This window comes from Chamaea fasciata, unplaced genomic scaffold, assembly GCF_029207755.1.
Source record: "Chamaea fasciata isolate MVZ Bird 193981 ecotype frontalis unplaced genomic scaffold, bChaFas1.0.hap1 SCAF_11, whole genome shotgun sequence".
Taxonomy (NCBI): Eukaryota; Metazoa; Chordata; class Aves; order Passeriformes; family Sylviidae; genus Chamaea; species Chamaea fasciata.
This window is the reverse complement of record NW_027094096.1, coordinates 6,295,780-6,310,517: the sequence shown is the minus strand read 5'-3', so window position 1 is coordinate 6,310,517 and position 14,738 is coordinate 6,295,780. Positions and strand designations below refer to the sequence as shown.

The following is a 14,738-nucleotide window of genomic DNA, read 5'->3' as shown; positions in this document are numbered from 1 at the left end:
ACAGCCAAAAATGTTAATTTACTCTCTTACCCTAAAGGGATCAATTCAGGCACTAGAAGGGGGAGCACAGTAGCACATGCAAGAAGCGGAAGAGAAGGAGAAATATCACTACAGAATAAGAAAAGCCAGAATAAAAATAGAAAGGAAAATAATTTTCAGAGGTTTCCAAGGGTTAATTGTAGTGACATTTTTTAAAAAAGAAAACCCAGCAGAGAAAATAAGTGGGAACAAAACCCCAGGAAAACTCCAGGAGAAGAAAAGAGCTTGTGCATAGAATTTCAGATTTTCTTGTCCATGGTGGCTTGGCTCCGTATCCCAACACTCGATTTCATCTACACTTCAATCACTCAGGTTTTTAAACACAAAGATCCTGAATTTAATACAAGATAATAACTCATTGTGAAACAAAACAAAACAAAACAAAAACCAACCAAACAAAAAAAACCCCATATTGTCCTAAAATTCATGGCTGCTACACAACTATGCTGTGCTGCAACCAGATAAGTATTTTCATAGTACACATTACACAGCTCCTTTGATCAGTAACTAAGTTGATCAATATTAAGGAAGAAATTATTCTCCTCCCTCTCGCTCAGACAAAATCATTGGTAAAAGCAGGGAACTCAAGTATCAGATGTCAAATACAATTTGGCTCAGTATTAATGTGAAAATACAGGGAAAAAATGCACTATATACAACAAGGGTTTAAGACACAAAAAATCCAAAGTTCTTAAGGGACCACAAGAGTGCCAGTGAAAAGTTGGTTGACAGGCAGCAGGATTTCTAAAAGGAATTATGGGCAACCAAGTAACTAGACCAGTAGGAGAAACAACAGGCCAAAGTGATGGCAATGGGTGCAAAAGGAAAGCCAAAAGTAATTTTAAAAACTAACTATTCACCATATTTGAAAAATACAAGATAATTATTTCCAAGCCAATTAATAACTAATAGGAATGTTATACAGCATCTGCTAGGCATAACATTTCTAGTTGGCACATCCTATTGATTTGAGTCCAGTCCTTAAATAATCATTTAACAAGTTCTCCAATCCTGTGACCTTCAATTTTAATAAACTGGTGAACAACTAAAATTGCAGAAGACTGAGAATACCAATATTATGCCAATATTCAAAAATAGCATACGTTGCTATTTGTAGGCCTTGGCAACTTGGGAAAAAATCCTAAGCCAACCTTTGACAAGGAAGGACGGTTCTGCTGCCTGGGACCAAAGGCTGAGTTATCCAAGGATCCTGTCCTGTAATGGACAGTGGCCCATGACAGCCACACAGGGAAGCACAAACACAAAGCAAATCCTTAATGCTTCCCGTGGCATATTCCACTGACAAAAGCAGAAAATTAGAAAAGAGATGGGAGTGACTCAAAGGTTAATTTCATACTTATGCAGCACTAAGGCTGTTAATAAACCTACTCAGCACACACTTGGAGGTACAAGAGGGATTGTTCTGTAAAAACTTCCTACCTGGATGAGTAAATAAGTGAAGTGAGACAGCAAATGATTCTCTAACAGGCAAATGTTTGGGTAAATATTTGCATAGATAAGATGCTGAGACAGGCATTTCATTGTGAAGCTCTAAACACCCGTGAAATCTTGAATCCCCTCTTCCCAGCCCTAGACACACATCCCTCTTGTGAGTGTCCAGGAAGGAAGGAAGGAAGGAATCAGAATCATGGAAACAGATTCTTGTTCATGCTGTCACTATGCCCAGACCTGACCTGGTGCAACTCACCCTTCTCTTTTGTAAGGAGCAAAGCTTCTATTTCACATCCTTCCAAACTTGCTATTTACAGAGATTTATGACTAGACCCTATTTGCCCCACACATTCCAGAAATATCAGTTAAAGGAGACCTGAATATTGTGAAAAAATTGAAAAAATTGAACGTGTAACTCAGTAGTATAGGCCAATTCATTTTATTCTTTTTCCTTTTCTTTGTGATTTTATATCTCGCTTACAAACTCTGTAGGGCAAATACAACACAATTTTAAATCATCTCAATGGCACTTTATTAAGACCAGAAATTAAATTTATGTATTTATCATATAGGATTTTATCCAGAATGTGCCCAGACCTAGGACTTTGGGAAGTACTCCCTGCAGAGGCAGGTGAACAAAACTGTAATTTGACAGGACCAGCACTGAGACCTGAGAAGTGTGACCAGAGGAAAAGAGAAAAAGGCCCAAAATGGGACACGTGCAACACCCAGAGAAAGGTGAGCAGCAATTCCAGTCAGGAGCCCTGTTTGGAAAGGGAGTTTGTTTACAACAGGACATCCCTGGTGATTTCAGACCCCATTCCTGAGTCACCACAGCCCAGAGCCCGTAACTGGGAGATGTGTCCCACACAAATTAAGGGGTAAAACAAAGCTGGGGGTAGGTTTTGGTGCCCAAGCTGCTCCTCCATAGGCAAAAAGGCTGTGCCCAGAACATGGCTCAGAGCCTCTGAGATCAGAAACTTGAGTTCTGCCTCTGCTCTCTGAACAGCAGCTTCAGTGAGCCACCAAGAGAACTCTGGTCTGCTTAAACACAGAAGCAGGGAACTGGAAACAGGCACAGACTCACAGAACTGCAATATCCCAAAGGAAAGCTCCCCTTCTCCTAGGTGCATCCCTAAAAGCTACTCAAAAAAACTCACAGACACTTGTACCACCATTGCACAGTCTCCAAATCAAAGTCCTACCAACTGCTGCTACCCAAAAGTGAGGTTACTTACACAAAGCCACCTTCCACGCTGTTGCCTGTTGTGTTCTTGAGTGTGCTCTTCAAGCCATGATGGGTAGGAGCAGGTAACAGTTACAATGACTTCCTCTAACCTTGTATTGCCTTCAGCAACACTCCAGGAACTAACAATAAAGTAAAATAAAGACACTAACGGCACTAAAAGACAATGACAAGACAAAAAGCATTGCGTGTTTAGGCATAAGGTTAGTAAGGATTCGTTTTTTAAGGAGTTTCTGAGTGGTTTCCCCTCCTCTTTTTAGGTGAGCCCTGCCTCTGTGATTCAAGTCTGTGTAGTTTTAGGAGGAGACTTAACACTGCAATGTTCAGAATATGCACTGATGAGGCTGGGAAAGTTCAAAAAACTACATTTGCAGACTACTGTGTTGTGAAGGACGGCAGCCCAGCTCCTGAGACATAAAGAGAAGCTCTGGAATTCCATCAGGAAGGAAAATGGTGCTACATAAGAGACATTATAGCTGCTGAAAGAGCAGCTAACGCAGCAAGTGAACAACAGCCTCCCCAGATTGACAATGGTAATGGCCAGCTGAGCAGAGGCCATGAGAGAAAACCAGATCTATCTGTTCAGGGAAACAGGCACAAAATAATATTCCTCCCAGAGAACAGGCTGAAATCAAGTCTTCCATAACAATAATTAACTCTAATAGGGTTCCCAGCAGTGAGAAATACTGAAGAAAAGAATTTTAAAAATAAGTATTCATCAATAGCGGTTATAATGCCATTTGCAAGGCCAGCTGAGCCACTGTAATTTTTCCTCTGCCAGGTGAGGAACCTGCAAAAAGCAACGGGACCTGACAATGAAGCCTCGGTATTAGTGCCACGTGGAAAGAAAAGTCCTATAATTTATGTTATTGCCACAAAAAGACATGCATAAATGGGAAGCTATTGCAGGGAGGAATTAATGAAACTGAAGAAGTGATTAAAAAACGCAGTCCAACTCCCCAAGGTCAAGTGTTGTTCAGAGAAAAAAAAAAAATCACCTGCATAAATATAGAAACAACTGCTGAGCAGCTGCACTGTAGATAAGGATTGGGGATGGAGAAGATCAGAGACTGAGCACAAATTATAAATATCCAGTTGTCACAAACAAGGCAACTTCTGTCCATTGATAGGAATACAAGTTCCTGATCTTCTCAGTTTTGGTGAACCCTTTGGGAAAGTCCACTTTTGGGAAAGGCTTGCTGGAAATGTGAGAAACCACCCCAGGATGGCAAGCAAAGGCAGATAAGTCATCAGGTGAGCTCTGAGGGATGGGGGAGGTAACTCAGTGAGGCGGCTCAACCTGGACAGAGTGAAATGAGAAGCTAAGAATGAGATAAGATATTTAGTACTAAATACAGAAATGGTTTCTGCAAAGAAAGAGGGAAGTCATGCTCCACATCTACAGTGAGCCGGAAAAGCAGTGGACTCAAAGGGCAAGAAGAAAAAATTAGGCTGTGAGAAGAATGTTTCTAAATGGTAAACAGTGAAGCACCAGCCTAAGGAACTTCAGTTGTTTCCTCTATTAGGAAGGAAACAAAAATCATTTCACAAAAAGTGTCCAGCAATAGCTATACTGCTTTGATGCAAAAGATCAAGATGAACTTTGGAATGTCTGAGGGATCTTCTGTGAAGATATCGAAGCACTGAAAGCTTTGTAGCAACAGCAGGAGCTGAAAAAAAAGATGAGATTCCCCTGACCTTTTGCAGTGCAAGGTCTCACCAAATTAAACCTTTCTGTCCTTGCTAGTGTTACACAACCCTTTCAAGGAGTAATATTCAGATTTTCTACCAAAAAACCTACAAAAACTGCAGAAAGCCCATTAAGACAGCAGAACTCCAGTCATGAGACTGCCAGAATAAGGCTCTATATTTAGTACCAACAGTTTTCTCTGTAGTACTGTGATAAAGTTCCTTCAAGAAGAGTGGATCAGCTCTATGTAAATATTCTCAAGGCAAACAAAACCTGCTCAGCATCCTCCTCCCAGACCTGTGTCACTCATGAAGCTTTCAGTAGGTTTTGCTTCAGAGCTCACTGCTTTTTTTTCCTCCCTCCCAAGAGACTTCTGCTCCCCCAGTGCTCACTGCAGACCCCAGAAGAGTCCTCTTGATCTGTGTGAGGCATCACGACGCAGAATTACTCAGTTCATGAGTTGTGACAGCACTTTAAATAGTTACTGCCACAATTAGCAGAATAATATTGGAGTTTAGAACACTGAACTTGTCAGCAGTGGGGTTTGGTCCTTGTTTTCAAGCACAACGTTGGACACTGCAGTACGAGGAGAAAGCACCCTAAAGGGGTCACTGCACAGCACCCCAAATATTTTCTGAATTAAATCACAGAACTGATCTTAAGGGACAACCGATAGTTAAACAGACTTCACCCAAGGGGCACATCAAACTTCGCCAATGTCCGAACCCTCCAGCTCAAACCACCAGCTTTGTATTGCACGGGATTCGCCCATCCAGGGAAAAGCAGCAGCACATTAGTAAATTCAAGTCATGGCTAAGAGAGGCTGACTGAGAGCCATGCTCAAAAGCACATCAGCTGAAGCATTAACCCTGGGACCTTCCAGGGCTTCGCGGGAGTGTTTTATAACCTCCAGCCCTCTATAAATGTCACAGCCCCCCTTAGGGCCAGACCTTCCATCCTCAAGCTTCCTCTACTCACCACTATCATACAGAGCACTCCCATATAGAGTGCCTTGTCTCTTAACCACAAAAAAACCAGATAAATAGGAGCAACAATGTCGATGAAGCAACTGATGAATTGTCACTGATGAAGCAAGGACAGTGTGGTTCAAGCGACTAATTGCTTTCACTGAGATGGAACCAGGTTCAAATCAAGGGAGAATTCAATTCTTCAGCAAAATACTTCACCTTAATTATAGCTCGTAACAAGAGACAGCCAGAATCTAAATATATGGATGCTCTGCCTCTACAGCACCCACCACTCCTCACAGAATGGGTAAAAATTGACAGCTTTTATATTAAGAAACAAATCCCAAAATGTAGCTCCATCTCACATCTTCCTGCAATCCCACTCAGAGGTGGCTCAGGCACATCCTAAAATTATGTATCTGTAGCTTTCTCTGCATGAAGCATCTCTGTACAACAAAGATCACACAAACGTAAAGAAAATGTGTAGACCAAACCCATTTTCAGCCTCCTCGAGTGAAACAACTACATTTTCTTGCATTACACAGATATCCAGCCACTAACTGAAGAAAACTCTTGATAATTTTATAGAAAAGAATAAACAATTTTTCAAGCAGCATCTACAGAGAAACAAGCAACTGTTTTCTACATATTCTTCTAAACTTAATTCCCCAAAGCTTACAGAGTTTTTATAGAATTAGCTCCTTTTCAGTTCTTCATACAGACAGATATATGTGGTTTGCTAACATACAAGTTTTACCACTTAATTTTTAATACATAAAATAGATGCAGTTAAACTAAAAAACTGCATATATAACACAGAATCAAGAGATTATATATTCCTCGGAACAGCAATATCTAAAACAAACCATGAATTTCTGTGTTTTTGGAACTTTGCTGGTGTCTCTACACCAGCTACAACAGCCTGGATTCCTCTGAGAATCTGCATTCTCCAGCCAATCACCAGGGAAATACCATGAAAAAGTACTTAAAACAACAGAAAATAACATGGTAAAGCTATCCCCTCACAAAATCAATACACCTGAATTAATAGAGTCAAATGCTTTCAGACTCCAACCTATACTGGAAAAACGTAAACACTAAGAATAACTTGACCTCCATCTATGCACCCACCCCTTTGGCACTTATCACTCCCTGTCACTCCCATGGGAGCTGGATCCCATCGGGTCTCTGCAGGCTGAGCAGGGAAATGGCTTTGGACACAACACAAAACAAGGTGAACTCAGCTCATCCTTACCTTAGGAAAGGAAGTGCATTTAGAATTTAAGGACAACTGCAGGAGTGAGTACATTATCACTTGACATCTTTTTGAGTTTCTGACTAGTTACTACAATTGGAATATCAACACCTGCTGGTACCTGATCATTGTTCCAGATGCACTGGAAGCCCATGTCCTCTTGGCTCACTGCACATGTGCCTCCTCTTCAAGTCACAGAAATCAAGCTGTCCTTGGAAGCTGCACCATGCGTACTCTTTAGGACAGTCCAGCACTGAATTCTTCTCTCTAGAAAGAACAAGAAAGCTCAGAATCCTGCTGAAGTGTACTGAAAAAATGCTCCCAAGAACATCCCCTCAGCACATCGTGATGTTACGTGGCACATTCGAAGGCAGCAGAGAACATCCAAAATTAAGTATGCACTTTCAAAAAGGAGCTGGGAGTAGAAAAATACCTCAACATATTTAGTACATCCTTTCTTAGCACAGGCACACACTCTATAATCCTTTTATGGTACAATTTTAATCTAAATTAAGCAAGCAGCTCCAGTAAAAGAGCTCAGAGCTTTCCACACTACAAAATTACATCAGGATTGGATTAGCCTGTAAAATAACACACTTCAAGGTAATCTATTAATGAAATTTTACACTTAATTTTATACTCAAACTCCAAGCTATTTGTTTTAATTTTAAGCAAATTTTAGGTAAAGCATAACTTACTACAGTCCTCCTACGGACATAGAACTCAAAATATTATTACTCCTGTTACTACCAGAAACATGCAAGGAGAGAGACAACAACTACTGAGACTCCCAGTCCCAATCCCACTGCACCTTTTTTCCACTCCCCCAGCCCCCCTTCCCCCCAAATTTAACAGGTTACAAGACTTAGTCCAGTTCTTCATAAAATTAAAGATAAATCAACACCCTGAAATTACAGAACTTTAATGCAAACACTAAACTACCTGGTCTTAAAAGAGTTTCTCTCTACCCACACATATGGTTTTCCTCATACCCTTCAGCATCCTTCAGACACAACCAAGCCACTACAACACTGAGGAAGAAGATTAGAAATACCAGCACCAGTGTCTTGCCAGAATTAAGAGAATTTAAACCAAAAAAATCCATGTGGCATCACCTGCCTCACGTCCCACACCACAATTCAGCCGCTCTCAAGGCCACTCCCAATGTTTGGGAAGTTCAGCACATTCCTAATTTTTTGCTGAAGTAGGAGCCAGGGCCAATTGTATTTGAGAAAAACAATAAGTTTTGTCACCACTGTCATTTCATTTTATATCTCTCCTTATCTTTTCTGGTTTGCCACAAAAACAGGACAGGTAATTCCACATTCCCAGTAAGGAAAAGCTTGTGAGGTCTGGGTTAGGCTACATTCAGAGGCTCTATTTGGGCAACAGGAGGATGATGATATAACAATATTCTTTCACAGGAAAGTACCAATTTGCACCCTCTGTGGCCCTATACCAGGCCTGCATTAACTATTTTAATTACAGAACAAATTTCAAAGAAAATCTAGAGTAAACATACATGGATCTTAAGAGCTTCATTAGATAAACTTTAGAGTTTATACTTTATGTATTAAAAATGCAAATATTTGCCTTTGTTCACAAGAAAAATACATTTCAATGAAAAAAGCCTCAAAAGCCAGTAATTATATTTTTTACCACTATTTTAAGACAGGAAATGGTACATGTAAACACAAGGTTTATCTTTTTGCTTAAGCAAACAAACACTGTAAGCAATACTACAGATGAAACAATAATAAGATGTAAAGAATCAAAACCACACAAAATAGGAAAAAATGCATTGGAATACCTTATCCTTATAAACACAAGTCATATACATGTATAGGAGACAGCAGAGAAAATTGGAGAGATGTTCATAAAAAACACGAGACACCAGATGCCCAAAGTTGGCCAAATGCCACTGGAATAAATTACTGCAATTCACAGGAAAAAAAATTACAGCTTTTGAGGACAGGTTTGAAGCCACCATTTAGTAACTGGCAGTCAAGGTGGGAATGGTCAGTGCCTGAATAGGAAGGGACTTGTGGGGCTGGAGGACTTTCAGCACCAGAAGAGTTCAGCCCTTCCTGCAGTTCCATTTACCACCACCTTTTATAGCCTTCGATTGGCTCTTAACACTTGCTTCCCACATCCAACCTGAAAGATTTCATGCCTCTATAATCCAGTCCAGAAGCCAGCATGCTAAGTGGCAGTCTCAAGCTCATAAGAATGCATAAAAGCACTTACTCACTGGGTAAAAACTGCCAATGTGAACAGGACAGACCCAAAAGCCCAAGGTGTGCAATACAGAAATCACCCCAGCTGGGAAGAGGGGGCCAAACACACCTGCTGATTGAATTTTCTTTTTCTTCTCTAACACAATCATCGTGGACCCAAAGAATTCTTTCACTCTAGTATTTCTCATCCTACCAAAATACCAGCAGAATTCCGAGTATTTGGATTCAAGTGCAAACCCCTGCAGATGGATTTTTGTTTAAAGAACCGAACAAACAAAACATCGAAATTCTTCTACTTGTGGTGAGAGCCGAGCTGTGCTGAAATCAATAGGACTGTTGGCATTGTTTTCAACTGAGCTGGAATTTCATTTCCTGTACCCCACTTCAGATCTGCTAAAAACCACTAGAACAGAGTTTTTGACCTTTCACAACAATATCTACAGCTCAAAATAAAGTGTTTTGTGCAAAATAAATACTTGCAGGGCAGGTTACGTAAACAGCATGAAAGCAGCAGCTGTGGCTGGTTTCTTCAGAGGGAAAACTTTGCCCCCAGCCTGGCTGCTCTGGATTAATGATGTTCCTGTTCCATACCCGGGCTCTGAAGCCTTGGGAAGTCCCTGTCCCAACTCAGCAAGGTGGGAAGGTTTGTTATCTTAACTGTTGGCTGATAACAGCTTATCAGCAAGTTTTCAAAGGTTAAGATCAACACCTATGCGTGGCGAAAGTGCAAGGACAAGGGAAATGTTGAATTAGTGCTCCCTCTCCTCCTGCCCCTGCAGCAAGGGACAGAACTCTCTCATACCCCATGACCTGCAGCTGTGCCAGCAAAGAAACTTCAACCAAAACTCCTGTTTGAATTGAAAACATCTAAAAACTCAACAAAAGCGCCTTCTTTCAAAGGAGGTGCTTACTTTGCCTGCTGCATTCCCACTGGCTGCCACATGGGATGGAAAAGCTAACCAAAATCTTTAAGTTTGGTCCTTAAATACAAGGCACTTTTATTACTGCTGCCAAATTTATCACTGACACCAAGCTCCATGACAACTCACTGGAAAACAAAAACAAAATAAAATCTTCAATTTAGGGCATGCTAAGATTTTTATTTCTATCCCAACCGTGTTACTGAACTGTAAAGGGCTGATGCAACCTTAAACCAGAAAAAAAAAAAAAGCCCAGTTACAGACTCATTACTAATTCATCCTGGCTGAAGCTGCATACCAGCAGCTGCTGCCTCTCTCAATTAACAGCAAATATTGAACAGTATTGTCATTTAACGGTGTTTACTGCCTGCTGCCCTGTCCACTGCCGCATTTTCAAATGCTCTGGCACAATTAAAACCATCAACACTAATAAACAAAGCTTAGTTTAACCCTTTACAGATCACAGCAGAAGTGTTTTACTTGCCTCCTACATTCATTAGGTGCTTGGCAGAAGCTGAAGCCCAAGGATGCAAGGTGCCACCAAAATAGGATTTGTACTTCAGAGGCCCACAGGGTGCTTGGCTTCTGCAGAGGGCTGAGCACAAGTGTGAAAAATGATGGGAGTAACTCCAGCAGAGCAGCTCTTTTGCAATTATTGCCAAAAAGTTGAAACAAAAGAGGGAAAAAAAGGAGGAGACCACACATTCGGCCCCTGCTGTTGAAAATTTAGAGCAATAAAAACCCAGAACAAATTGGGTGAAAAAAATAAAAATAAAGGTACAGCCACTCTTCAGAGAGAGCATATCAATGCTGTGACTCCTGATGACCCCATCTCTGCACAGGGGAGTCAAAAGAGCCCAAATTTGGACCTCCCTTCCCTCTATTGTGCCCACAGCTGCCTTTTGGCCAGACTGGGTTTGAAGTAAATGATTATACAAACTGTGCAGCCAGAGCAAGCAACTGGAAGTGCAGCCCTTCCACACTGCCTCCGCAGGCACTTCCATGCCCTACTTGCTCCATGGTGTCAAGTTTGCTGGAAGGGACTTCTGTATAAAGGACTGTACAGATTCTACATTTCATTGCCACGCTGTGTTCCCAGCACATCAGCAGGAGGGAGCATCTCCAGGCTCTCCTATGAGCCCACTGCCAGCTGGGCCAGGGCCAACACATGGATTCCAAGGACTTGGAGAAGGGAGGGGATGTTGGGCCAGCCCAATTCAACTGCAAGGTGCACACTGGGAATTTAGATACTACAGGAAAAGATCAAGCAACTTCTGTACTGCATTTACTAGAGTAGAAGCTAGGATAATGTCATTCCAGCTGATCCTGAAATTGAGGGAATTCAGTTATTTCTGAGGTACCTGGACCTTTGATCTGTCCCTTCTGCAGAGGGAACAAAGCATGGGAGTCCCAAGGAGTGATGCTCTGAGGACATGTCAGATGCATGAGGGAATGGCTTGGAAATCTGGGCAGGTAGATGTAGGCCCAGGCTCTGGCCAGAGCTCTCTGTGATCATTCTTTCCTCGGGTTAGCATCTGGCTGCAAGTCCCCTCATTTTCTCAGGTCCCTCTGCCTGTATCCTGTGCAACTCCAAGAGCCAGCCTGGTTTGCTGTGAGGATTCCTTCTTCCCTCTAGGTCCCCCCAGCACCTTTGTGCCCATGGGGTCTGAGGTGCTCAGATATATCAGGTGATATGACTAATACCTGCCATCTGCTCATTGTTACCTTCCCTCTCCTTTCCTGAAGAGGAGTCAGCACTAAAGTGCTTGTTCTACTCGATCTATTTTAGGAGCGTGGGCTTTCAGCATCCATGCAGCACTGCTTTAAGCTAGAAAACTTAAATCAAAGAAGTAGACTGTGCTCTGGCAAGGAAAATTGAGCACTAGGTCCTGTAAAAGACTCTGGCAAGGCTCAGGAACAACCCTTGTTTTGCAAAAGTTATCTCCACTCCAGCGTGCCCAAGGAACAGAACTATTGTCCACGTTTCACTCCAGGCCTCAAAGCAGGGGCAGATGAGATCCAGGCCTTGGAAAGTATCCCACTGCTCTCCATGGAGACCAAGTCAGCCAACACAGCTTGGAGCATCAACAGGCAGTGTGCTGCAGCACTGGGTTATTCCCTCCTTCCAGGAGTGAGGAGCTCCTACCCGATCACACCACCTTGGAACAGACCAGGGAACAGAAACAGGTACCAGTAACTGAGGGCACATCAGACTGGGGGGAAACCTCAGCTCACAGGGAATATAAAAGCATTGATTCTACCAACAGCTGCTCCCCGTATGTCATGGTCAAGGGGAAAAAAGCAAACTGGGTACACAAAGGAAAGATGGGGAGAGAGGCCGGTGGAGGATAATTTGATTTCACTGTATTTCTTAGAGGAGCTGTGTCAAAATGCAAAGAGAAAAATCATCATAGTGTAGGAGGCTGAAAGATTTGAGATGGAGCAGTGAGGAGTCTCTGGCCCCATAAATGTTTAATTTGAGCAAAGCAGCAGATAAAGTAGTAAGCACAGTTTTGCTCCTGTTGCTGAACTGCACACTCCTGCTTTGATTTCTAGATGACACAGAGTGAGAACGTAAGTATGAAAATAAAATAGGAGAAAAGCACCAGGGAGATTTTCATACCTGACACTACAGACAGAGCTGGACAAGCCAGCAAGACACTCAGCTCCCCTCCTTCTCTCTGCTTGGGGCAGCAGCAGGAGGGTGAGCAGCACACATGGAGCTCTGGAGTGCTCCCAGCCCTTGATTTCCCAGCTCTGCCTGCCCAACACAGCACAGGGGATAACAAGAGCTACTGCACCACACCTGAGGAAGCAGCCAGGGCTGCAGATCACTGACAAAAGGCACCATGCTGCCTGCTAAAAACAGTGTGAAACTGGAGAACCACAGAAGGAAGATGCATGTGGAAACACAGAAGAAAATGGATCCCCAGAGCCCTAGGAGCAGAAAAAGGACCCACCTGGAACTGTTCCTCTTGCAAAACTGTCCCTACAAGGACTTGCTCCCTGTACTCCTCTCCCAACAAAGAAAATTTATTAGTAAGGATCATTCTTTCCCCATCACTTCCTTGAGTTATTCCCATCCCACTCAAAACAGTAAGCTCAAATTGGTTAAATAAATCCTGAAGAAAAGTTGCTAATTAGTGTTTCTTCCTGCCTAAAATGCAAGAAGAATCTGAAAAATAAATTAATGTATTCCATGACCCCTGTGAGGTCTCCAGCTCCATTCTTCTTCCCTTTCCTGCTCTTTGCTTCCCTCAGATTGCCACCTGATCACCATTAGCTGTTTCTTTCCCCTTCACCATCAGAGAGAAGCCTATTTCCCTTCCCTATTTATATCTTTCTCATCTCAAACTTCACTCTTTTTCCTGCATCTATATCCACTTGCTGAAATTCAGACAACTCCTCTGCTGCCTCCACCAGCATATCCAGCCTTTCTCCCAGTCTGCAATCCTAAAGAGAAATATGGCTTCACTAAAACCAAGCACAAAGGTTCAAGTAGACCCAGTTTATACCCCAGCAGTATAACTGTTTTATTGGAATTATGTCACTTATCCCAAAGCCAGCTATGCTTAAGAACTGCCTGGACAAGCTTGGAATGAGAGCAGGAAACCCTTTGGCTTAGCCTTCCTCCCTCCCAGTAGGAGAGCCTCATCCAACTGCACACACTGGTAAGGTAGGGAATAGTGCACCACAAATGCTACTGAAATCTGTCCAGCCTCTGGAAAACCTCCACACAACAAGTGAAGGCCATCCATGATTTTCTCAGCAATACAGATTTTCTCTTTCAAAAGCACGAATGGATTTAAAAATATATACACTAGTATTTTTATATTTTGCACTCTCCTCAAGACTGGGAGTGTATTTCAAGAAGTGACCATGAGATGCAACTCCAACAAGTGGTTTTCTGCTTGTAAAAAAAATTAGGAGGAAACAGAAATCCACAGCACAGCCCTGATTAACCTCCAAGGACACTACTACTCATGGCAAGTACAGACACATCTGAAATCTCCTTTTCACTGCATTAAGCTGCTGGGGAAAACCTTGCAATGCCAGAACAGCACCCTGGACTCTTCCATACACACCTGACAAAGGAAGGTATCACCTCTGATAAAGCAGGACCTCAATTGTCACTGCTGGCTGCTCTGGATTTTCAGCTTCCCAAAAGCTGATGTCATGGCATTTCTCCTTGCAAAACAATGACCTTTGCAGGCCTCTGGAGAAATAAACCAAGTCCAACCCTAAAAAGATACAGGAAAATGCTGGTGTGTGCTGCTACTCAAATGACAGAAAGCATTAAACACTTACCTGCCCCATTATGATATGATTCTACTGTAACTGCAATCTCCTGTGACACAACCATGTCATTTTTTTTCTTCTGAGAAACTCACTCTGAATATACCAGATAGATGGCACTGAGTAAGGGAGGCAGTCCCATCTCTTACCAAACACTGGCTGGTGACCTCACCCTCGTACCATACCAAGGCTGCAGACGGGAGAACAGTCCAAGGAAGCAGCTCTTGGACAGACTCCCAGAACACCTCAGGAGACTCAGCCAGACATGCTTGGTGCAGGGGGACACCCTCCTTACCAGGACTGAGGTGACACAGTTACTCCCCAAACCAGGGCCCTCTGCCTCAGAGGAAAGCACAGACACATTAAATAGCTTGAATCAAAAAAAAAAAACCCCATCACAACCTTCTTCTGGCCATCACCAGAGCTGCATCTTACATCTTGCTTCTCACTGGAGAGCCAAAAGGAAACCTCCCTCACCTCCAGCTGACAGCAGCAGCTCCATCCCTCCAGGACAGAACCAGCTGTAAATATTGGCTGGAAATATGTATTCCCACTGGGGACTGGCAACTGTCTGTGACTGCTGGCAGCAGGGGGGCCAGGGGAGTCTCTCTTGTGCCAAACAGTAGGCAAAACAA

At 42.7% G+C, this 14,738-nt stretch overlaps 1 protein-coding gene across 2 annotated transcripts in view; it reads right to left on the bottom strand.

Moving 5' to 3' along the window:
* The window catches only part of MAP3K13 (mitogen-activated protein kinase kinase kinase 13), a 73,177-nt gene that overhangs the window by 39,813 nt on the left and 18,626 nt on the right, over nt 1-14,738 (bottom strand). For both annotated transcript variants that reach the window (XM_066194157.1, XM_066194156.1), the window contains exon 3: nt 6,772-6,917. The gene's annotated coding sequence lies outside the window, so the exon portion shown is untranslated. The remainder of the gene's footprint in view (nt 1-6,771; nt 6,918-14,738) is intronic.